At 40.3% G+C, this 24,728-nt stretch overlaps 1 protein-coding gene across 1 annotated transcript in view; it reads left to right on the forward strand.

Annotated features, from left to right (window-relative positions):
- PPP6C (protein phosphatase 6 catalytic subunit) overlaps window positions 1-24,728 on the forward strand; it is a 58,412-nt gene that overhangs the window by 1,040 nt on the left and 32,644 nt on the right. The gene's annotated exons all lie outside the window — the stretch shown is intronic.

Here is a 24,728-nt window from a genome sequence, read left to right on the forward strand (position 1 = left end):
GCTTAAGTGAGTGAAGGAATGTAAGAGTAAAGGAGTAGAAAAGTCTTTGGTATACAGCTTTTTTGAAAAGTGTTTATGTGCTACCTAAAACCAATGCTTAGATGTCTAGAAGTGTTTACTGGCTAGTGCCTGTTTCACTTAGTAAACTTTGATATATTATTTGGTAAGTGGGTAAACTTTTTTTTTATAGATTGCTTTTTTTTCCCTAAAGGTTTATTTTTTTGTGGGTAAACTGTTGATAGTTCATTTTAGTCTTTAAACTGTGGGTTTAAAGTAATTTACCTTTGTAAATTTTTTCTCTTAAGGAAGAGATTACTTACCTTTTTTCTTTTCCTATCTTCTTTGATACAGGAAGTTTATAAATAACATCAATCAACAAGTATGCAAAATATTTAAGGCCATTTTTGCTACTGTAAATGTATCTGAATTGTACTTAAATGTTAATTATATGTGCTGTATGATAGGGGAATCATTCTTGTGCATTTCCCCCTTTTTAATAGAATAAATAATTTTAAATGAGAACAAAACAAATATTAGTAATATGTATCAATAAAAATGACATGATTCAAAAAACATTACAAAACTAGATTTGCATATGTCTTTTCCCACATAGAATTAAAAACAAAAACAAAAATATTAGTAGTGTAGCTTTCATGTTCATCAGAATCGTTTAGATATTAGTTTTGTGACTTTTTTTTTTTTAACTTACTAGCCATGTGATATTTATTTATTTATTGTGGCTTCTTTCTGCTATGTGCTTTTTCAGGAGGCAAGAACAAAACCAACATTGGGACCCAATTCATGGAAACTAACCAGACCTCTTTTGGTCGCATAGTTAATCCCATAGATGAAGTCGATTATTGCATATCATATCAATCAATTGATATGGAATTTTAAAAAATTTATCATATGTAAAGCTGTTTTAAGCTTTGTGTTTATAAGTAATAAAATGTTGCTTTTTATGAAAATGTGTCTTGTTATTGAGTTGAAATTTGAAATGATTTGAAAGATAATTGGATTTTCTTCAGGCTTCTTAGTTTGATAAACATTCAGTTTCCTTCTCATCTTAAGGAAATATAGTTATTAAACCACTTCATTTGTGTTTAAAACACAATTGAACTGTACTTAGTTTTAATTGTGTGTTTTTAAATTTCTTTTATTATTAAAAAAAAATTTTTTTACGAAGGTACCGGGGCTTGAACCCAGGACCTCGTAAATGAGAAACAGGTACTCAACCACTGAGCTACATTTACTCCCCAATGAGAGTTGGTTTGTCCATTTGTTTGTTTTTAGGAGGTACTCTGGATTGAACTGGGGCCGAACTGGGACCTTGTATATGGGAAGCAGGAGCTCAACCACTTGAGCTACATTTACTCCCCAATCTCTTTTTATTCTATTGTTTATTCATTTATTTGGTTCATTCATTTAATAATTCATTTTTGGAACATAATAAGTCCCTACGTAATAAAAAATTTCCCAGTTTTATGTATTTTTTAATAAACTTTTTTGATCTTCTGGGCATCTACTGAGAAAAAGCAGTTCTGAATTTTTCTGTGTAAGTAGAAGCTTTCCTTCTTTGTCTTGAAAATGTTACCAGATTACTTGTGCTGCTCATCCTTGGTGGGTTTAAAGGAATTTAATTTTGTTTCTCTTGTTTCTGTTCCTTGGCATGAAATCAAACTAAAATTAGGCAGGCCAAGAAAGTGTTCCAGGAGTACCTTTTCTGAGGCTTTAAAGCCAAAATAAAAGATTATTTCAGAGGAAGAAAAGAAAACCCCTAGGGCCACCTAATGATCATAATAGAAAACTTTTGTTGTGGTAGAAAAGAAGATAACAAATTTACCCATGTTAGTTTTAAATTGACTAGCAATTGGAGATATTAGATCAAATAGGAAATGATAAGATGTTTTGAATCAAATCACACTTCCTCTATAGTTAAATTGGAAGTGATTAACTCACTAGGTACTTGGATGGAATCTACCTATTTTGAAGGAATAAGAACGAAATAAGTGAAAACGAGTGGACCAAAGTGTAACCTTTTTATGGAGAGCTTATGTGATGAATCTCATCCATGAAAAAAGATTTGAGAGGATCATAGATGGTAACGGATCCCATACTTGGGCCCAGTGGAAGAAGGAATGATAAAAGGCAGATTTAGGGAATATTTAGATATTTGGGGAGCAGGGGTTCTATAACTTGGAAATTGTCTGATTTTTGGACAGTTCTTAAAGGTGACATGTAGGTAAAGAATTTTCACACTGAGTTAGAGCGTGGTGTTCAAGTTTTGCCTGAGGAGCTGAAGGCAATTACTGTAGAAAGGGCATACAAGTGTCTCAGAAATTCAATAGTAACCACTTTTACGGATTTACAGTTAAGGGAATCTTTTTGGAATCCACCTTCATGTTTAGTCTGAACCTTTTCTGGGTTTTTCATATAAGGCTACCTGCTTTACCAAGTTGTACTTCTGTCTGAAATGCCTCCATAAAACTTAAGAATTCCTTGCTTTTTTCTGAGATTTGGTGAACAGCCTTTTATACCTCCTCATCCAGACTTGATGTGAATTTATAGATTCTCATATACAGTAGTCTTTGACATACCAGACTTGAAACCTGTAGGTTTTTTTACTTGCTTTATTGGCTGTCTTGCTGATCATTCTATTTATCTGAATTGTTTGGATTTGCATTGTTTCTTTCTTCAGGTATTGCAGAGAAAACTGAAAACAGTATAGCCGTTCCTTGTATAGGACTAGAAGAGTGTGTTTTCTGTGTTTTTGAGACCTTTCTGATAATGCTTGGCATTTTGTTGTCCTTTGGCTACAGGATACGTTATCCTGTGTCTTCTGAAGATAGTCTTTTTATTTTTTTTAACTATTATTATTTTTAATTTTATTCATTGCCCCTTGCTGCCTGCTCTCTTTGTCCATTTGCTGTGTGCTCTCTGTGTCTGCTCGTTTTCTCTTTAGGAGGCTCTGGGAACTGAACCTGGGACCTCCCATGTGGAAGAGAGGTGCTCCATCACTTGAGCCACCTAAGCTTCCTGGTTTGTTGTGTCTCTCATTGTTTTTCTTCTGTGTCTCTTTTGCTGCCGTCATCTTGTTGCATTGGCTGGCTGCACCTGCCCACTGCGCCAGCTCGCCTTCTCCAGGAGGCACTGGGAACCAAACCCAGGACCTCCCATGTGGTAGACTGAAGCCCAGTCGCTTGAGCCACATCCATTTCCCATTAATAGCCTTTTTAGAATGACTAAAGAGCATATCTTTCTAGGTACATCTTGTACTAAACAACCTTTCTTTTGGCTTTCCAATCTAAACACATTGGATTGCCCTCCTCTGACAATACTCTTCTGACTTCTTTGCTTCTGCCCAGTCTGTTTCTTTCACCTACTTATTTAATACTTACATAGTATAGATATTGATTTAATACTATTATGTATTATTTTACAGACAGGTAGCTGAAGCACAGAGAGATTAAGTAACTTTCCAAAGCTATACAGTTCAAAGTTACACAGATTTCCAAGGTTATATAGTAAATGGAGGAGCTAGGATTCAAATCTCTAGGCAGTCTGGCTCCAGGGTCTATGTTCTTAACAATCACCTATGTTTTCTCTGTGGAATTCACTCCCGTGTCCCCCAGTACTTCCCTTTTGAGTTCTAGCTCAAATGCCACTTCCTCCATGCAGTACTCTTGGATTTCACAGTCAGAATTGGTAGCAAAGATTAGAATTTACATAGCTATTTATAGTTTTCAGAGGACCCTCAGGTCTGTTCTTTCATTTATATAATCTTTGTGATAGAACATATATCAGAGCTAGGGATTAGTGAGGTTTAAGTGATTTTCGCCACAGTGACCCAGTGGAGTTCATATCTGAATTTTTTTTTTTAAGATTTATTTTTTTAAATTTATCCCCCCCCACCCCCGTTGTCTGTTCTCTCTGTCCATTCTCTCTGTGTTCTCTGTCCACTTGCATTCTTGTCAGCGGCACTGGGAATCTGTGTCTCTTTTTTGTTGCATTGTCTTGCTGCATCAGCTCTCTCTGTGCAGCGCCACTCCTGGGCAGGTTGCACTTTTTTCACATTGGGCGACTCTCCTTGAGGGGCGCACTCCTTGCACATGGGGCTTCTCTACTCAGGGGATACCCGTGTGTGGCATGGCACTCCTTGCACGCATCAGCACTGTGCATGGACCAGCTCACCACATGGGTCTGGAGGCCCTGGGTGTGAACCCTGGACCTTCCATATAGTCGGTGGACGCTCTATCAGTTGAGCCAAATCTGCTTCCCCATATCTGAATTTATTTGCTCGTTTTAAATTCCCATTCTTTCCTTTCTACGCTGACAATGCTTTACCCCATAGCACTTTATTGCCCCATTTTACCACTTATAGCAGGGATTCTTAACCTTTTTTGTTCCATGGACCCCTTTGTCAGTCAGGTGAGAACCATGGACCCTTTACTAAGTCCACACTATACTGTGTTATTAGTTAATAAAGATATCATACCCACACCATGTCCCCAAAAGAATAATGTTTTTTTGAATTTCAATTCAAGCTCACTGACTCTTTGTTAAGAACCCCAGACTTAACAGTGTTCTGTCTTGTATGTTAGCAAATGTGCCTGTCTCTTAGACTGTATGGTTCTTAAGGGCCAGGATCATATCTTCTTCATTTGTTTGTATTCTCCCTACTCTTAGAATACTGCCCTATATGTGATAGACAGTCAGTTAAGGTTCATTGACTTGAACTGTATATTGCTTTATAACAAATATTTCTTTAAATTGTTGCTTGCATTAAGTATGTTCCCTGTGGATGCAGTGGATAGAGTCAGATACTTTTGTCTACATTTGAAGGGCTCTCAACATAGTAAAGGAGATAGAGAGGTAAATGAATGGTTATTATATATTGCACTAGGTACTACAATAGAGATGTTGGGAAACATAGAAGAAGCAGCTTCTAACAACTAGTGCCGAGATGGTTTCACAAAGGAAGAGCAGTGAGAAGAACAGAGTTTGTTCAGGTAGACAAAAGAGGAAGGAAAGAAAATGCAAGTAGAATAAATACCATGTGCATCAGTATAGCCTAATCTGAAAGAACATGACTGGTTCAGGAACTTGAAGTAGTTTGCCAAGACTGAAGGTGATGCTGGGAAGACAGTTAAAGGCCAAATCATGGAAGACTAGGCTAGTAAAATTATATTTTTATCTTTTAGGTGGTGTAGCTGTTTAGTATTCTTTATGAATTCCAAAAAGAAATATAGACTGTATTTGTAAACTGGTCGGTTCCTCTGGCATGATAACCCTTTGGTTGTATTAGATTCAGCTGAGATGTCTGATTAAATTATGTTAAGATTACGACTCTGATCCTGTCATGTCAATAGCATGCAACGTGGCTTTGAGTCCCAGACCCCTGGGGATAAAACAGATGCCCCCACGGAAATAAATACATGGAGAATGAGAACACAGAAGCAGATATGCAGGAAGAGAGAGTGTTCAGTAGACACGGTCCTGGGAAGAGGATAAATTGCCTATAGCTGACCTTGTAAAGAGAACAGAGCAGCTGAGCCCGGAAAGAAATGAGCCCTGGGAAGAGAAAAGAGCCTTTTGCCAGCCTACAGCTGAGATCAGAAAAAGCTGGGGGAAGCAATTGTGGCTCAACTGATAGAGCATTTGCCTACCATATGGAGGGTCCAGGGTATGATACCCAGGGCCTCCTGACCCGTGTGGAGCTGGCCCATGCCCAGTGCTGCTGCGCACAAGGAGTGCCGTGCCACACAGAGGTGTCCCCCACGTAGGGATATCCCACGTGCAAGGAGTGCACCCCACAAGGAGAGCTGCCCCATGTGAAAAAAACGCAGCCTGCCCAGGAGTGGTGCCACACACAAAGATAGCTGATGGAGCAAGATGACACACAAAAAAAGTGACACAGTTTCCCAGTGCCACATGACAAGAATGCAAGCAGACAGAAAAGAACATATAGCGAATGGACACAGAGAGCAGACAACAGGGCGGGGAAGGGAAGAGAAATAAATAAAAATCTAAAAAAAGAAAAAGCTGGGACCCCAGAGCTTTAAGAAGAAAGAGGAAGGCTGACCTCTCGCAGACATTGCCTGCCATCTTTCACGTGGCAAAAGACTTTGGGTGATAAAGTAACTCTTAAGTAACCTTTTTTTTTTTTTTAGCATTTATTTTTGATTATTTATTTTTGAAAATACATAAATCACAAAAAATGTTACATTAAAAAATATAAGAGGTTCCCACATACCCCACACCCCTGCACCCCCTTACGTAACCTTGAGTTGGACTCCTTAGGGCCTTGTGACTGTAAGCGTCTACCTGATAAATACCCTTTATAAAAGCCAACAGATTTCTCTTATTTTGCATTAGCACCCCTTTGACTGACTAATACAGATGGTACATGAATAAACACACTAAAGAGTTTTTATATTTCAGGGAAAAACAAAAACAAATATACTGTGACTTTGTAATATGCTTAAAATGTGTTTTATTTTTAAAAATTAGTCATTTTTTTTTTTTTTAAAGGATTACAGGGAATTGAGCCTGGGATCTCATACATGTGAAGCAGGCACTTAACCACTGAGCTACACATACTGCTCCCCATCAAAAAAAGTGAATTCAAAGAAAATTCCTAGAGGTGTACACTGTTGTATGTGATAGGAATATGACAAAATCATGAAGATGCTATCCAAATGGAGTTTGAGAAAAACTGCCAAGATTAGAGGAGTGTTTTTTGAGGGATTTTTAAGGAGGAGAGTGAGAGTAAGTGTCAAATATTATGTTGGCATCATTGTGAGCCATAGATTGGAATGGAACTAAAATGCTATAGAATGTATGGGCCAGGTGACAGAATTTGAGGGCCTGAAGTAAGACAGTGGCCAGTGATTCTAGTACTGGAAATGAGATTAAAGAGGTATAATAGGACCTACTGACAGATTAGGTCTAGGATATGAGGGAAAGAGTTCAGTACAATCTCTTAGTTTCTGACAAGTACTATAACTAGATTGAGGAATGCAAAGGAGTTTGGTTTAGGTTGTGCTGTGCTTGAGATGCTCCCAAGTCAAAACATTAAGACTGTTGGATACACAGGTCAGTTAGGCAGCAAATATTAATTGATTGCCAGATGTGCCCCAGACACTGTTCTAATAGTGTTAAACTCATTAGAAAGGTCTAGACCAGTAGTTCACACCTGGGGTGATTTTGCCCCCCAGGGGACATTTGATCATATCTGCAGACATTTTTGGTTGTCATAGTGGGGGAGTGCTACATGCATCTAGTGCAGAGGTTCTTAACCTTTTTTGTTCCATGGACCCCTTTGCCAGTCAGGTGAAAACCATGGACCCCTTTTCAGAATGTAGAGGCAGGTAGTTTTATGGCACTCAACTAGCATTGAGTCTAACAACTACCATAATTTCGAAGTATGGATGAGCATAAGCTATTTCTCAAGATATGTAACAACTAATGTGATATGAAATGAATACTACTGTAATTTATTGCATACATTCATAAGTGAAAGAAATGCTAGATTTCAGTTAGGGGTCAGAGAAAATAAATGTAATAAGTTGATTTTTTTCAGTTTAAGCTCATGGACCCCCTGAAATCTTTTCCACGTACCCATTGGGGGTCTGTGGATCCCTGGTTTAGAACCCCTGACGTAGAGGCCAAGGGTCCTCTGCTATGCACTGGGTAACACCCCCTCCACAGCAAAGAATTATCACTGGTATAGCTATTGAGAACTCTTTGTGTAGACTGAAAATATAGATACTATTACCTTTTTCATTGTAAGGCTGTGAATGTTGTCACCTGGGATTCTTACTCCACATTTACTGTGTTTTCATTATAGTCGCGGGTCTATACAAAGGCTGTATAAAATATATTTGGATAGATTTTATTTAAGCTAAGGATATTTTATAAATACCATTGTGTAAAAGTAAGGAAAGGAATCAGTATGTTTTAGATAGCAAGATCAGCAGACGAAGATTACAGAAATTGAGAATCCAGAGAATTTGAAGAGGCAGGAGGGGACGAGGAGAAAGGAAGCAGAGAATAGAATGGAACCATGAACAAGTGTCTTGCCAAAAAGTTAGAGAAGACATGTAGGGGCTCCTAAGGATAGAGGCCATGGGAGTGTTCATATTTAAATATTGGGAATGAACTGGGCAAAGCAGGGAAAAAAGAGTGCAGTTAGCCCTAAATTTGTCCTCAATCCTGCCTAAGAGACTGTTTTGAAGCAGTAACAGAAGTCATGCTTCCTTCAAACCAAGCAGTAAAACAAAGCTGGGAAGAGATGAGAGGAGAGAGGCATGCATATGCACATGTCTTGCCATATCCGTGTGTATCTATAATTGGCTGACCAATATAGAGTTTGTACTGAGATTTTATGGACTTTCCCTTTCCTTTCCTGCTTTGTATGAACTCGTAAGCTGCGATGAGGGTCAAGGGCCTTGGTCTAGAGCCATGGCTCACCCAATCCTCAGTTGGGATCTGTGGATGTGAAATTCACAGGAGGTAGCTGCTATTTTTCTCTAGTTAGCATACCTGGATTTGGGCAGAAGGATCCTGCCTTCACATGTGTTCTCCAGACACTCACTGGTCTTTGAAATTGACAGGATTTCACAGTGATGTTCTTTAGCTTATATTGTAAATTTGCAAGTCAGTTCTGGGGGGTGATGGGCCAGTCACCAATGAATGACTTGAAGTTTAGGAGGCATTATGTACTAGGAGATGTACTAGGCATGTTCAGATAGAGGTACCATGGTGTCTCAGGAATCTGTGCTATGATTAGTTTAAAAATGTTCAAACAATAACTTTTGTTCTGAAAAGAATATAGGGTGGTTTACAAAGATGCAATCAATATATTAATAGCAAGATAAAATACATTGGAATAGATAAGAAAAATGACAAAGAGAAAATAAAGATAGGAAACCTGATCGAACCAGAAGTAAAAGTAAGAGTAGTATGTAAAATAAAACCTGTGATGACCAGGTTACTTCCTAGAGATTAGGCCCTAATCTTTCCAGGACCCTACAGATAGATAGAAATTGATCAACTTAAATATTCACAGAGTCTGTAATGATGATTTAAAAAAACTAATTTCAAAGGGAAGTCCCATTTATCCCTTATAGAGGGAGCAAAGACACATTCCTCCCCTGGGTACTCAACTGAAGGATACTGTTTAATCAGTCTCCTATGTACCTCATTTATAGTCTGTACAATGACAACCTCTATAGATGACTGCTTCTAAAATGTCCCTTCCTACAGGTTGATGTCATGACATTAAAATACAACTTGTGAAAAAGCACTTGGGGACAGAGGGCAGTTATAATGCAGGATGAGGACAAACTTTTCTAGAGAACAGTCTGGTTTAATTCACAGTGCAGTTTATGGTAGATTTGTTTGTGTAAAATTTTTTTTTTTTAAGATTTACTTATTTATTTATTCCCACTTTCCCTTATTGTTTTACACTTGCTGTCTGCTTTCTCTCTCCATTTGCTATGTGTTCTGTGTCTGCTTGTCTTCTCTTTTAGGTGGCACTGATAACCGATCCTGGGACCTTCTGGAGTGGAAGAGAGGCGCTCAGTCTCTTGCGCCACCTCAGCTCCCTGGTTTGTTGTGTCTCTTATTGTCTCTCCTCTGTGTCTCTTTTTGTTGCCTCATCTTGCTGCGCTAGCTCTGTACATGGGCCAGCACTCCTGTGTGGGCCCCCAGGCGGCGTGGGCCAGTACTCCTGTGTGGGCCAGCATGCTGCGTGGGCCAGCTCTCCGCTTAGGCCAGCTTGCCTTCACCAGGAGGCCCTGGAAATTGAACCCTGGACCTCCTATATGGTAGAAGGGAGCTCAATCACTTGAGCCACATCTGCTTCCCTTGGGTAACATTTTGATAATTGATTTTTAAAGGGGTGTATATAGTAGAATCCCCAATTTTAAAAAAATTAAGAGAAGTTGTAGGTTTACAGAAAAATCATGCAGAAAATACAGAGTTCCCATATAACTGCTATTACAAACACCTTTTATTAATGTGGTACATTTGTTACAATTAATGAAAGAATATTATAATGACTATTAACTATAGTCTGTGGTTTACATTAGGGCTCACTGTATGTTTTGTGTAGTCCTATGTTTGTTTGTTTTTTTTTTTTTAAAAGATTTATTTATTTATTTAATCCCCCCTCCCCCTTGGTTGTCTGTTCTTGGTGTCTGTTTGCTGCGTCTTGTTTCTTTGTCCGCTTCTGTTGTTGTCAGCGGCACGGGAAGTGTGGGCGGCGCCATTCCTGGGCAGGCTGCACTTTCTTTTCACGCTGGGCGGCTTTCCTCATGGGCACACTCCTTGCGCGTGGGGCTCTCCCACGCGGGGGACACCCTTGCGTGGCACGACACTCCTTTGCGCACATCAGCACTGTGCATGGCCAGCTCCACACGGGTCAAGGAGGCCCGGGGTTTGAACCGCGGACCTCCCATATGGTAGACGGACGCCCTAACCACTGGGCCAAAGTCCGTTTCCCTGTTTGGTTTTCTAATTTAAAAGATTTTCATTCTGGATATATACCATCTAAAATTTCACTTTTTAACCATATTCATATATAACTTTCACTTTTAAACCACATTCAGATATAGAATTCAGTGATGCTAATTACATTCACAGTGTTGGGTTACTGTCAGCATTAAACCTTAACAAATCTTTTACATCATCCCAAACAGAAACTCTTTGCCAATAAGAATTAACTCCCCATTCCCTGCCTCCCTCCCCAGTCCCTTGTAACCTGTATTCTAGTTTCTGATTCTATGAATTTGCTTATTTTAATTATTTCATATCAGTGATATCATGCAATATGTGTCCTTTTGTGTCTGGCTTATTAACTCCACATGATGTCTTAAAAGTTCATCCATGTGATCTCATGTATCAGATCCTTGTTCCTTTTCATGATAGAGTAATACTCCACTCTATGTATATAGTACATTTTGTTTATCCATTCATCTGTTGTTGGACACTTGGGTTGCTTCCATCATTTGAAAATTGCAGATAATACTGCTATAAATAATGGTGCTCAAATATCTGTTCGAGTCCCTGCTTTAAATTATTTTGGGTATATACCTAGAAGTGGGATTGTCAGGTCATATAGTAATTGTATATTTAACTTTCTGAGGAACTACTTAACTGCTTTTCCCCATGACTGCACCATTTACATCCCTGCCAACAAGAATGAGTGTTTCTATATGTCTGCATTCTTCCCAGTACTTTTTCGTGTTTTTAATAGTAGCCATTCTAGTGAGTGTGAAATGTACCTTGTAGTTTTTGTTCCCTTCCCCCCTTTCTCCCCCACCCTGCTGTTTTTGCTGGGTCCATTTGCTGTGTGATCTTCTGTATCTATTTCTCTTTTTGTCATTTTCTCTAGGATTCACGGGGATTCGATTCTGGGGACCTTCAATGTGAAGAAAGGTTCCCTGTCAATGGCATCACCTCAGTTTCTGGTTTCTGCTGTTCTTCACCCTGACTCTTCCTTTTGCTCTCTTTTGTTGTGTCATCTTGCTGCATGACTTAACTTGCGCAGACACTTGTATGGACACTCAGCTCACTGTGCAGGCACTGGCTCACCGTGCAGGCACTCACGTGGGCACCTGGCTCTCTGCGTGGGCACCCACATGGGCACTTTGTTCGCTGTGCAGCACTGGCTCACCACATGGGCACTTGGCTTACCAGGTGCGCACTGGGTCACCGTGCAGGCATGTTTTCTGTTCTTTTTGTTGTTGTTGTTCATCAGGAGGCCCCAGGAATTGAACCTGGGTTCTCCCATATGGTAGGTGAAGGCCTTATCACTTGAGCTACATATGCTTCCCTTGTTGTGGTTTTGATTTACATTTTCCTAATGGCTAATGATGTTGATCATCTTTTCATGTGTTTCTTGGCCATTTATATATCTTCTTTGGAGAAATGTCTGTTCAAGTCTTTAGCCCATTAAAAAAAATATATATATATATATATTTCTTTAAAGACTTATTTATTCCCCCCTTGTTGCCAGCTCGCTCTCTTCTCTTGAAGGCACCAGGATCTTAACCAGCGACCTCCCATGTGGTAGGCAGGAGCCTGATCACTTGAGCCACATCCACTTCCCTCGTCTTTTGGAGGCACTAGGAACTGAATCTGGGCCCTCTCATGTGGAAGAGAGGTACTCAATCACCTTAGCCACCTCTTGTTTCCTGCTTTGTAGTCTCTCTCATTGTGTTTCCTCTGTGTCTCTTATTGCATCACTTTGTTGCATCAACTCACTGTGCCAGCCTGTCACTCTAGCCTGTCGTGCCAGCTTGCTATTTTGCTCGTCTTCTCCAGGAGGCACTGGGAGCTGAACACTGGGACCTCTCATGTCATAGGCAGGAGTTAATTGCTTGACCACATTTGCTTCCCATATATATTTTTTATTAGATAAGTTGTGAGCTTAGAAAACAATCATGGATAATGTGCAGAGTTCCTGTAAGTCACCCCTCCAACTATACCTTGCATTAGTGTGTAACATTTGTTACAGATTATAAAAAAAGTCAATAAACTTTTACCACTAATTATGATTTAATAGCTTATGTTTGGTATTCTTTTGCCCATTTTTAAATTGGGTTATCATTTTGTTGAGTTGGACTACTTTATATATTCTCTGTATTAAACCCTTCTCTGTTGTGTGGTTTTCAAATATTTTCTCCCTTTCTGAAGTTTGCCTTTTTATTTTCATGATAAAATCCTTTGATGCACAAAAGTTTTTGATTGTTTTGAAGTGGTCCCATTTATCTATTTTTTCTTTTGTTGCTTCGTTTCCTGTGTAAAGTCTAAGAAACCATCATTGAACACAAGGTCCCACAAGATGGTTCCCTATTTTCTTCTAGGAGTTTTATACTGTGTTTATTTTTTAAAAGTTTATTTATTTTTTATTTATTTCTCTTCCCACCCCAGTTGTCTGCTCTCTGTGTCCATTCACTGTGTGTTCTTCTGTGTTCGCTTGTATTCTTGTTAGCGGCACCCGGAATCTGTGTTGCGTTTTGTTGTGTCATCATGCTGCATCATCTCTGTGTGTGTGGCGCCATTCCTAGGCATCCTGCACTTTTTTTCACGCTAGGCGGCTTTCCTTAAGGGGCGCACTCCTTGTGCATGGAGTTCCCCTACATGGGGGACCCCTGCGTGGCATGGCACTGCTTGCACGCATCAGCACTGGGCGTGGGCCAGCTCATCACATGGGTCGGGAGGCCCTGGGTTTGAATCTTGGACCTCCCATGTGGTAGGCAGACACCCTATCCGCTGGACCAACTCTGCTTCCCTTTACTGTGTTTCTTATGTATAGGTCTTTAATCTTTTATGTGTTGATTTTTGTATGTGATGTGAGGTAGGGGTTCACTTTCATTTTTTTGCATATGGATGTTCAGTTTTCCCAGGACCATTTGTTGAAGAGAACAATTGAGTGGACTTGTCACCCTTGTTAAAAGATCAGTTGGCCATAAACATGGGGTTGGTTTCTGAATTCTCAATTCCATTCACTGGTATACTTGTTTTTTCTTCTGCCAGAACCATGCTGTTTTGATTATTATGGCTTTGTTATAAGTTTTTTTCTTTTAAAGATTTGTTATTTCTCCCCCTTCCCTGTCCTGTTCTTCTATTTGCCCCTGTGTTCATTCACTGTGTGATCTTCTATATCTATTTCTTTTTATTTTCTCTTTTTTACTTTTTCTCCCCTAGGATTCACCAGGATTTGATCCTGGGGACCTCTGATGTGGAGAGAGGTTCCCTGTCAACTGTACCACCTCAGTTCCTGGTTTCTACTGTGCTTCACCTTGACTTTCCTCTTTGTGTCTCTTTTGTTGCATCATCATCTTGACATGGGACTCACTTTTGTGGGCATTGGCTCGCCGTGTGGGCACTCAGCTTGCCATGTAGGCACTGGTTTGCCGCACAGGCACGCTTTCTCTTCTTCATCAGGAGGTCCCAGGGATCGAACTTGAGTTCTCCCATATGGCAGGCAGAAGTCCTATCACTTGACCCACATCTGCTTCCCCGTAATAAGTTTTGAGATTAGGAAGTGTGAGTCTTCCACCTTCGTTATTCTTTCTCGAGGTGGCTTTGGCTGTTTGGGGCCCCTAACCTTTCCATATTAATTTAATGATTGACTTTTACATTTCTGCAAAGAAGGCTATTGGGAATTTTGACTGGGATCAAGTTGAATTTGTAAATTGCTTTGAGTTGACTTGAAATCTTGACAGTGTGTAGTCTTCCAGCCCATGAACACAGACTGTCCTTTCATTTATTTAGGTCTTCTTTAATTTCAGTTAGCAGTATTTTGTAATTTTCTGCGTACAAGTCTTTTACATCCTTACTTAGATTCATTCCTAGGTATTTGATTCTTCTAGTTATTCTTATAAATGGAATTTTTTCTTGATATTTTCTTCAGGTTGTTCATTACAAGTGTATGGAAATACTACTGATTTTTAGATGTTGATCTTGAACATGCCACTTTGCTGAATTCGTTTGTTAACTGTAATAGGTTTGTTGTGGATTTTTCAGGATTTTCTTATATAGGATCATGTCACCTACAAATAAAGAAATAGAGGGAAGAGGATTTGGCCCAACGGATGGGATGTCCACCTACCACATGGGAGGTCCAAGGTTCAAACCCAGGGCCTCCTGACCCATGTGATGGGCTGGCCCACACGCAGTGCTGATATGCGCAGGGAGTGCCATGCCATGCAGGGGTATCCCCTGCATAGGGGAGCCCCATGCGCAAGGAGTGCGCCCGTTAAGGAGAGCTGCCCAGGAATGGTGCATCACACATGGAGAACTGATGCAGCAAGATGATGCAACAAAAAGAGACATGGGTTCCCGGTGCCGCTGACAAGAATACAGGCAGACACAAGAGAAACATGCAGCGAATGGACACAGAGAGCAGACACTGGAGTGGGGGTGGGGGCAGGGAAGGGGAGAGAAATAAAATAAATCTTTAAAAAAAAAAGAAATAGAGAATTTTACGTCTTCATTTCCAAAATGGATGCATTTTCTTTCTTTCTCTTGCCTAATTTCTCTAGCTAGAAGGTCCAGTATTGTGTTGATTAACTGGTGATGGTGGGAATCCTTTTCTTCTTCCTGATTTTTAACCTTTTTAGTTCCGTAGACCCATTTGCCAGTCAGGTGAAAACCACAGACCTCTTACTAAATCCACACTATACTGTGTATTATTTAAACTATCACACCCACACCAACATGTCCCCACTAGAATAATGTTTGTTTGAATTTCAATTCAAGCTCATGGACTCCTTGTTAAGTACCTCTGTCTTTAGAGGGAAAACTTTTCTTTTTTAAACCATTGATTGTGATGTTAGCAGTGGGTTTTTCAGACATGCCCTTTTATTAATTTTCTAAGTGTTTTTTTAAACAAGACACTGGATATGTCGAATGCCTTTTCTGCATCAGCATCTCATGCTTTTTTTTACCCTTTGTTCTGTTAATGTGTGTATTACATTAATTGGCCTATTAATGTTGAACCATCCTTGTATACCTGGAATAAATAGATCTCCCTTGACCATGGTGTATAATTCTTGTAATGTACTGTTGGATTTGATTTGCAAGTTTTGTTGAGCATTTTTACATCTATTTTCCTAGGGATATTGGTCTGCAATTTTCTTGTGGTATCTTTATTTGGCTTTGGTATGAGGGTGATGGTGGTCTCGTAGAGTCAGTTAGGGAATGTTTCCTCCTCAGTTGTTTGGAAGACTTTGATCAGGATTGATGTTAATTCTTGGAATGTTTGGTAAATTCTCCTATGAAGCCCTCTGGTCCTGAATTTTCTTTGTTGGGTAGTTTTTGATTACTGATTCAATCTCTTTAGGGGTTATTGGTTTGTTGAGATCTTCTTTTTCTTGGTAAATATTTGTAATTTGAGTGTTTCTAGGATTTTGTCCTTTTCATCTAGGTCATCTAATTTATTGATGTACAATTGTTCATAGTACCCTCATATAGTCCTTCTTATTTCTGTGGAGTCGGTAGTAATGTTTCTTTTTTCATTTCTGGTTTTAGTTATTTATGTCCTTTCTCTCTCTTTTTTCTTTGTCAGTATAGTTAAAAGTTTGTCAATTTTATTGATTGTTTCAAAGAACAAACTTTTGCTTTTGTTAATTGTATTGCCTTTTTAAAAATTTTTTATTTTGAGATGCTGGGCTGGGGATTGAACCCGGGACATTGTAAGTGGGAAGCTGGCACTCAACCACTCCATATCGGCTCCCAAGTTGGTTTTTATTTTATTTTTTTATTTTTTAAAAAGATTTATTTTTTAAAAATTTATTTTTCTCCCCTTCTGCCTGCCCTAGTTGCCTGCTCTCTGTGTCCATTCGCTGTGTGTTCTGTGTCCGCTTATATTCTTCTCAGTGGCACTGGGAAACCATGTCTTTTTGTTGTTCCGTCGTCTCGCTGCATCAGCTCTCTGTGTGCAGCACCATTCCTGGGCAGGCTGCACTCCTCGCGGGGTGCACTCCTTGCGCGTGGGACTCCCCTACATGGGGGACACCCTGCGTGGCACGGCACTCCTTGCGCGCATCAGCACTGCACATGGGCCAGCTCCCCACATGGGTCAGGAAACCTGGGTTGAACCCTGGACCTCCCATGTGGTAGGCGAACGCTCTATCAATTGAGCCAAGTCCATTTCCCTCAAGTTGGTTTGATTTGTTTGTTTGTTTTCATTTTTAGGAGGCACCGGAAACTGAACCTTGGACCTCTCATGTGGGAAGCAGGCACTCAACCGCTTGAGTCACTTCTGCTTCTTGTATTGCTTTTTTTTTTTTAACCAATTTTTTTTAAAAAAGATTTATTTATTTATTGATTTATTTCAATTTATCCTCTCTTCCCCTGGTTCTCTTGTCTGTCTGCTCATTGTTTGCTTGCTTTCTTCAGGAGGCACCGGGAAACAAACCCAGTACCTCCTGGAAAGTGAGTACCCAATGGCCTGAGCTACATCTCCTTTCCATGGGCTGCTATATCTACTCCCTGTGGGCTGTGGCATCTGCTGGCTTGTGGCATCTGCTCGTTTAGGTGTCTGTTCATTGTGGTGGGGCATGGTGTGGCGTCTAGCTCATTGCGGCAGGTATGGCGTCTAGCTGGTAGTGGCTGGTTGCTGTGGGGTGCGGCCTCTAGCTCATTGCAGTGGAGTGAGGCATCTAGCTTGTTTTGGTGGGTGCGGGCATCTGCTTATCTTCTTTTGGAGGTACCGGAACTGGAACCCTGGCCCTCCCATGTGTAGGGGGTGCCCATCTGGTTGAACCACATCCACTTCCCTGTATTGCTTTTTTAAAAAATTTTAATTTTTAATTTTTTTAATTTATTTCTCTCCCTTCCCCTCCCAGCCCCCCCCGCCCCGCCCCCGTTGTCTGCTTTCTGTGTCCGCTTGTACCTTGTCAGCAGCACCAGGAATCTGTCTCTTTTTGTTGCGTCATCTTGCCACGTCAGCTCTCTGTGTGTGTGGCCCCATTTCCTGGGCAGGGGGTACGTTTTTCTCATGGGGGTGGCTTTCCTTACGGGGCACACTCCTTGTGTGTTGGGCACCCCTATGTGGGGGACACCCCTGTATGGCACGACATTCCTTGCATGCATCAGCACTGTGTGTTGGCCAGCTTCACCACACAGGTCAGGAGTCCCTGGGTTTGAACCTTGGACCTCCCATGTGGTAGGCGGATGCTCTATCAATTGGGCCAAATCCGCTCCCCTGTATTGCTTTTTTATTCTCTATTTTATTATCTCCACTGTGATCTTTATTTCCTTTCTTCTGCTCACTTTAGGTTTAGTTTGCTGTTCTTTTTCTAGATCTTCTAGTTGTGAGTTTAGGTCTCTGATTTGAGATCTTTCTTTTGTAATGCAATCATTTAGAGCTATAAATTTCCTTCTCAACATTGCCTTTGATTTATTCCATAGATTTTGCTATGTTGTGTTTTCATTTTCATTCAATTCAAGGTACTTCCTTATTTCCCTTGTGATATCATCTTTTTTTTTTAAACAAATCAATTTTGATACGCACACACACGTATTTTTAATGGAGGTATCAGGGAGAGAACCCCGGACCTTGTACCTGGGAAGCAGGTGCTCAACCACTGAGCTACATCTACTCCCCAAATTGATGCATATTAATAAAGCATACAGTTCACCCAAAGTGTACAATCAGTGGTATTTGGTATAATCACATAGTTGTGCATTCATCACTTGAGTCATTATTTAGACCATTTTCATCCTTTTTTTAAGATTTATTTTTTTATCTCCCCCCTCCCCCATTGTTTGCACCCACTGTTTTCTTTCTGTGTCCATTCATTGTGTGCTCATTTTCTTTATTTAGGAGGCAGTGGGAACTGAACCCAGGACCTCCCATGTTGGGGGGAGGCACCCAACTGCTTGAGCCACAACCACTTCCCTTCAGTCAATTTTAGAACATTTTCATTGCTCAAAAAAGTAAAAATCACATGCCCTTGTATTAGTCAGCCAAAGGGGTGCTGATGCAGAATACGAGAAATTGGTTGGTTTTTATAAAGCATATTTATTTGGGTTAGGAGCTTATAGATAGATACCAGGTCATAAAGTATAAATTACTTCTCTCACCAAAGTCTATTTTCACGTGTTGGAGCAAGATGACTGCTGACCTCTGAGAATTCAGGCTTCTGGGTTCCTCTGGGCTCAGCTCCTCTATTTTCTCCACAACGTCAGCTATAGACTATGAGGCTCTCTAGGCTTTGCCTCTCTCCACAAGATCAGCTGTAGACTATCAGGTGAATGGCTCTGTCTCTCTCCCCGTGGCTCCAGCTTAAGACCTAAGTATCAAACTCCAACATCAAAACTCCAACATTAAAAGCCCTCCATCTCTGTCCTTTGCCATGCCTTTTATCTGTGAGTCCTCACCCTTTGGTGCTGTACTGGCACAAGAGGTTTACATAATTACTTAATCAAGTAAACCTATGAATCCGATATAATCTAGTATGCCCAGAGGAAAAGATCAGTTTACAAACATAATCCAGTATTTCTTCTTGGAATTCGTCAATAATATCAAACTGCTATACCCCCTTATACCCACCTGTTTTTGTCCCTTAGAATTGTTTTTTTTTTTTAATATAAGGTTTATTTTCTTTATTTATCCCCTCCTCCCTCAGATGTTTTTCTTATCTGTTGCTCCAGGAGGCACCAGGAAACAAACCCAGGGCTTCCCACGTGAGAGACAAGTGCCCAATGGCTTGAGCCACATTTGCTCCCTGCTTAAAAATTTTTTTTTTTTAATTTATTTTTTATTTCTCTCCCCTTTTCCCTCCCCCCCCCCCAGTTGTCTGCTCTCTATATCCATTCACTGTGTGTTCTTCTGTGACCGCTTCTATCCTTATCAGAGGCACCGGGAATCTGTGTTTCTTTTTTGTTGCGTCATCTTGAGTCAGCTTTCCGTGTGTGCAGTGCCATTCTTGGGCAGGCTGAATTTTCTTTTGCACTGGGTGGCTCTCCTTATGGGGCACTCTCCTTGTGCGTGGGGCTCCCCTGTGCGGGGGACACCCCTGCGTGACATGGCACTTCTTGCGCACATCAGCACTGTGCATGGACCAGCTCCACATGGGTCAAGGAGGCCCATGGTTTGAACCGCGGTCCTCCCATGTGGTAGGCGGGCCAAGTCCGCTTCCCCCCCTTAAAATTGATATAATATCTTCTTTGCCATTGCTGCAAAAATATTGCAATATTACTGCAAACTATCATCCGTAAGTTACATTATTTGCAGTTTTTCCGGTGTATCACCATATTCTTAACACTTTGTAAAAGAACATTCTTACATTTGTACTATTAACTACAGTCTTCATCTACCACCAAAATCACTAGGTTATACTCTTTTTTTTAAAGATTTATTTATTTCTCTCCCCCCTGCCCCCATCACTGTGTTTATTTTCTGTGTGTTCTTCTGTGTCCGCTTGCATTCTTGTCAGGCGGCACTGGGTATCTGTGTCTCTTTTTGTTGTGTCAGCTCTCCGTGTGTGTGGCACCAGTCCTGGGTGGGCTGTGCTTTTTTCACATGGGGTCTCCTTGTGGGGTGCAGTCCTTTGCACAGGGGCACCCCAGTGTGGCACGGTATTTCTTGTGCTTGGCAGCACTCTGCATGGGTCAGCTCACCATACAGGCCACGAGGCCCTAGGGATTGAACCCTGGACCTCTCATATGGTATGCGGACGCTCTATCAGTTGAGCTACATCCGCTTCCCATAGTTTACCCATTCTTAACGGAGTATTTTGAGTACCGATTCAACGTCTTTACTCGTTATAAGTCTTTTGAGGTATTCTTTTGTTTCTTGAGTCAGTTTAGGTAATTTACCTGCTGATAGGAATTTGTCCATTTCATCACTTTTGGGCTACCTAATCTGTTGTTCACAGTATCCTATTTTAACCCTTTTTATTTCTGTAAGGTTGGTGATAATATCCCTCCTTTCATTTCTCATTTTCATTATATGTGTTGCATTAGTCAGCCCAAGGGGTGCTGATGATAAAGGGTATTTATTTGGGGTAGATGCTTACAGTCACAAGGTCCTAAAGAGTCCAACTCAGGGTTGCATAAGAGTACTTTCTCAGCCAAAGTCATTTGCCATGTGTTGATGCAAGATGGAGGGTGATGTCTGCGAGAGTTCAGCCTTCCTCCTTCCTCTTTTTAAAAAAAAATAATGAATTTACACCCCCATTTTTTGTGCTCGCTGTCTGCTCTCTGTGTCCATTCACTGTGTGTTCTTCTGTGTCTGCTTGTCTTCTCTTTAGGCGGCACTGGGAACCAATCCTGGAACCTTCTGGGGAGAGGTGCTCAATCTCTTTTGCTACCTCAACTCCCTGCTCTGCTGCATCTCTTACCTTCTCTCCTTTGTGTCTCTTTTTATTGTATCTTCTTGCTGTGCCAACTCTCCAAACTGGCCAGCTTGCCTTCACCAGGAGGCCCTGGAAATCAAACCCTGGACCTCCAATATTGTAGATGGGAGCCACATCCGCCTCCACTGCCTTCCTCTTAAGGCTCTGTAGTCTCAGCTTTTTCCTATCTCAGCTGTAGGCTGGCATAAGACTCATCTCTTTCCTGGTTTAGCTGCTCTGTCCTCTTCACAGGGCCTGCTGGGAACTGTCAGGCAAACAGCTTGGCTCTCTCCCTGGAGCTCCAGCATCAGAAATTCAACTCTCGTGTTCTCCTTCTCTGTGTGTTGACTTCCATTCTTTGATTTAGCATCCATTTTTATAGCCCACAGCTGTAGGCAGGGACTCAAGCCAAATCACCCTAGTGAAGTGGTCAAATAAAATCCCTAATCTTGATTTAATAAAGTAAAGGTGAATCTTTCAAGTCAAATACAATCTCTTTCACCCAGTGAAACAGACTAGTTTACAAACAACCCAATATCTATTGTTTTAAAAAAGATTTATTTATTTATTTATTGCTGTCCCCTCCCCCCCACCCCGGTTGTCTGTTCTCTGTGTCTATTTGCTGTGTCTTCTTTGTCCACTTCTATTGTCGTCAGCGGCACGGGAATCTGTGTTTCTTTTCGTTGCGTCATCTTGTTGTGTCAGCTCTCTGTGTATGCGTCACCATTCCTGGACAGGCTGCACTTTGTTTTGCGCTGGGCGGCTCTCCTTATGGGGCGCACTCCTTGTGCATGGGGCTCCCCTACGCGGGGGACACCCCTGCATGGCACAGCACTTCTTGTACACATCAGCACTGTGCATGGGCCAGCTCCACATGGGTCAAGGAGGCCCGGGATTTGAACAACCACGGATCTCCCATGTGGTAGACAGACGTCCTAACCACTGGGCTAAGTCCGCCGCCCCAATATTTATTTTTGAAACTCATAAACAATACCAAATTGCCATATATGACCTCTCTTTTTTCTTTTTTTATCTAAAAGTTTGTCAATATAATTGATCTTTTCACAGAACAAACTTTGGTTTCGTTGATTCTATTGCTTTTCTATTTTGTTTTATATACCTTTGATTTGATTTTTAATATATCCTATCTTCTCATATTGGGTATAATTTGCTCTTCTCTTTTTAGTTCTTGTAGGTATGAAATTAAATTACTGATGTGAGATTTTTAAAAAAATGTAAACAAATATAAATTTCCCCCTGAGCAAATGCCTTTGCTGTGTCTTATAAGCTTTGGTATGTTGTGCTTTCATGTTCATTCATCTCAAGGCATTTTCTAATCTCCCTTGTGATTTTTTTCCTTGGCCCATTGGTTGTTTAAAAGTGTATTCTTTAATTCTGTGTATTTGTGAATTTTCTAATTCTCTTGTTATTAATTTCTAGCTTCATTGCCTTGTGGTACAGAAAGTGCTTTGTATTTCAGTCTTTTTTGATTTATTGGACTTGTTTTGTGACCTAATACATGGTCTATCCTAGAGAATGACCTGTGATCTACTGTTTTGGATGAAGTATTCTATACATGTCAGTTAGAACTAGTTGGTTTATGGCATTGTTCAAGTTATCTGTTTCCTTATTCATCTTTTTAAATGTTCTTTCTGTTACTGACAGTGGTATTGAAGTCTCTTGTTAAAGTAGAGTCATCTGTTTCTTCCTTCAAATCTGTTATTGTTTGCTTCATATATTTTGTGGCTCTGTTGGTAACTGCATATTTGTTTATAAATATTTAGTAACTGCATATATGTATATAAATGTTACGTCTTCATGAATTATCCCCTTTATCAATATATAGTATCCTTTGTCCATTTTAACAGTTGTTTACTTAAACTCACCCCCTGCTTTCTTTCTTTTTTTAAAGATTTACTTATCCCTCCTAATTCCTGTTGTCTACTCTTTGTGGCCATTTGCTGTGCATTCTTCTTTGTCTGCTTGTCTTCTCTTTAGGCAGCACTGGGAACTGATCTTGGTACCTTCCGGAGTGTGGGAGATGTGCTCATATCTCTTGATCCACCTCAGTTCCCTGGTTTGCTGCATCTTATTGTCTCTCCTTTGTGTTTCTTTTTGTTGTGTTATCTTGCTGCACCAGCTCTCTGCTTGGGCCAGCTTGCCTTCAACAGGAGGCCCTAGGAATTGAACCCTGGACTTCCCATATGGTAGATGGGAACCCAATCGCTTGAGTGACATCCACTCCCCTCCCTGCTTTCTTTTGATTGCTGTTTGCATGGAATATTTTATTCACACCCTTCAGTTTCATTCTACTTGTGTCTTTCAATTTAAGGTGAATCTCTTGTAGATAGCATATGATTGGGTCATAATTAAAAAAAAAAAAATCAAATCTGCCAGTCTCTGCCTTCAGACTCAACAGTTTAATCCATTTTCATTTAAAGTAACTTCTCATAATGCAGGAATTACTTTCGCCAGTTTGCTCTTTGGTTTTTGTAAGTTTTAAACCTGTTTTGACCCTTAATCTTTCCATCACTGCCCTTTTTTCCCTTTTTTTTTTTTTTTTTTGCTTTCAATTGATGTGTTGTTGTGAACTCTTTAGAGTCCTTTCTCCATTCCTTCTGTGCATATTTTACCGTATTTTCTTTGTAGTTACTATGGGGTTAAATTTAACATTCTACATCTGTAACAGTCTCATTTGCCTTGATATCCTCTTAACTTCAGTAGCATACACAAACTATGTTCCTGTATCCCTCTAACTCTCCATCTTTATGTTGTTCTTGTCACAGATTACATATTTATACATTGTGAGTCCAAAACCAAGATTTATCTTTTTTTTTCCATGTGCATTTTAGATTCTGTTACAAGTAAAAAGTGGAGTTATAAACCAAAAATGCAATAGTACCAGCATTTATATTTACTCATGTCATCACCTTTACTGGAGATCTTTATTTTTTCATGTGGCTTGATCTGCTTTCTAGTGTCCTCTTATTTCAACCTTAGTAACTGGTCTAGTGGAGAGTGGGGAGATAGTTGGGGGCATATGGAGAGTGACTGCTAATTGGTACAGGGTTTCTTTCTGGCATGGTGAAAATGTTGTAGAACTAAATAATGGTGATGGTTGCACAATCTTGTAAATGTACTAAAAACCACTGAATTTTCCAGTTTAGAGAGATGAATTATATCTCAGTAAAACTTTTAAAAATAAAATTCCTGGCTCCCTGTTCCCCAAAACTAAACCAAAAGAAATCAAAATAATCTGCTTTCCTTAGAGTCTTGACCATCTCAGTAATGACTTCCCATCCTTGAAGTAGCTTAGGCCACAGATCTTGTCATTTTTGATTCCTATCTTTGTCTTGTACCCTATATCCAATTGGCCTCAAATCTAGTGGCCTGTGCATTCTGAAAATGTAGGGGTCTGTCCACTTGACACCATTTCCTATTGCTACTATCTGCGTCCAAGCCAGTATTTTATTTATATTATTGCAAAAGCATCCTATCTTAGTTTCCTCCTCTTGCCTTCAACTCCCCCCCCCCACATAGTACAATTTCAAACAAAGCAGACATAAGATAGATAGCACTTAAGAAAGAGCAAAAGCTCACAGAGTCTCCTGATTTTCACCTCATCAGTCTACTGTAGTCAATGTTGTTTCTCAACAGCAAGCATTCTTCCACTTCAGGGATTTTATATCTACTATTTTCTCTACCTGTAGTGCTGTTCCCCCCTAGCCTTACTGCCTTCAGATTTTTGCTCAAAAATTACTTTATCCGTAATGTTTACATGCTCACCTGTTTTAGTTTTCTCTTTGCAAAAGCAAAATACCATCCAATGGCTTAACTTAAACAATGGGGATTACTTTGCTCACAATTTTG

The sequence above is a fragment of the Dasypus novemcinctus genome, chromosome 8 (assembly GCF_030445035.2).
Source record: "Dasypus novemcinctus isolate mDasNov1 chromosome 8, mDasNov1.1.hap2, whole genome shotgun sequence".
Lineage (NCBI taxonomy): Eukaryota > Metazoa > Chordata > Mammalia > Cingulata > Dasypodidae > Dasypus > Dasypus novemcinctus.